This window comes from Schistocerca cancellata, chromosome 4, assembly GCF_023864275.1.
Source record: "Schistocerca cancellata isolate TAMUIC-IGC-003103 chromosome 4, iqSchCanc2.1, whole genome shotgun sequence".
Lineage (NCBI taxonomy): Eukaryota > Metazoa > Arthropoda > Insecta > Orthoptera > Acrididae > Schistocerca > Schistocerca cancellata.
This window is the reverse complement of record NC_064629.1, coordinates 526,507,808-526,509,234: the sequence shown is the minus strand read 5'-3', so window position 1 is coordinate 526,509,234 and position 1,427 is coordinate 526,507,808. Positions and strand designations below refer to the sequence as shown.

At 47.9% G+C, this 1,427-nt stretch overlaps 1 pseudogene; it reads left to right on the top strand.

The window, feature by feature from the left end:
- The first annotated feature begins 798 nt into the window (after positions 1-798).
- On the top strand, positions 799-916 carry LOC126185817 (5S ribosomal RNA; annotated as a pseudogene).
- Positions 917-1,427: the final 511 nt, after the last annotated feature.

Sequence of the window (1,427 nt, the reverse complement as noted above, 5' to 3'; positions counted from 1 at the left end):
CCTCATTTTATTACTTCTCTTCAAATCACATTAATCATGGAATGCAAACACACAGCAACAGAACGTACCAGCGTGAATTCAAACACTTTGTTACAGGAGATGTTCAAAATGTCCTCCGTTAGCGAGGATACATGCATCCACCCTCCGTCGCATGGAATCCCTGATGCGCTGATGCAGCCCTGGAGAATGGCGTATTGTATGACAGCCGCCCACAATACGAGCACGAAGAGTCTCTACATTTGGTACCGGGGTTGCGTAGACAAGAGCTTTCAAATGCCCTCATAAATGAAAGTGAAGTGGGTTGAGGTCAGGAGAGCGTGGAGGCCATGGAACTGGTCCGCCTCTACCAATCCATCGGTCGCCGAAACTGTTGTTGAGAAGCGTACAAACACTTCGACTGAAATGTGCAGGAGCTCCATCGTGCATGAACCACATGTTGAGTCGTACTTGTAAAGGCACATGTTCTAGCAGCACAGGTAGAGTATCCCGTATGAAATCATGATAACGTGCTCCATTGAGCGTAGGTGGAAGAACGAAACTAAAATGAGCTCTAACATGGAAATTAAGCGTTTCCGGACACATGTCCACATAACATCTTTTCTTTATTTGTCTGTGAGGATGCCGTGGTGTACGGTAAGGTGTCAAAGTTGAGTAACTGTTGGAGGATACAAGGCGACTTCGACAAAATTTCCAGTTGGTGTGATGAACGGCAGCTAGCTCTAAACGTGGAAAAATGTAAGATGAGTAGGAAGAACAAACCTGTAATGTTTGGATATGGTATTAGTGGTGTCCAGCTTTGCCAGCGGCCTTGAGGCAGTGGTAACACCGGTTCCCGTCAGATCACCGAAGTTAAGCGCTGTCGGGCTGGGCTAGCACTTGGATGGGTGACCATCCGGTCTGCCGAGCGCTGCTGGCAAGCTGGGTGCACTCAGCCCTTGTGAGGCAAACTGAGGAGCTACTTGATTGAGAAGTAGCGGCTCCGGTCTCGGAAATTGACATACGGCCGGGAGAGTGGTGTGCTGTCCGCTAGCCTGTCCAGATCCGAATTCAGTGACGCCTGTGGGGTGAGGATGAAACGGTGGTCGGTCGGTACCTTTGGTCCTTCATGGCCTGTGCGGGAGGAGGTTAGTTTTTTTATAGTGTCCAGCTTTCCGTTTTCTTCGAGGTAATTCATAATGTTCGAACACGCTATATGTTCCAAAATACTGCTGCAATCGACGTTAATGATATGGGCCCGTGATTTGGTGGCTTACTCCTACTACATTTCTTGAATATTGATGTGACCTGTGCAGCTATCCAGGCTTTGGGTACGGATCTTTCGTCGAGCGAACGGTTGTATATGATTGTTAAGTATGGTGCTACTACATCAGCATACTCCGAAAGGAACCTAATTGGTATACAGTCTGGACCAGAAGACTTGCTTTTAT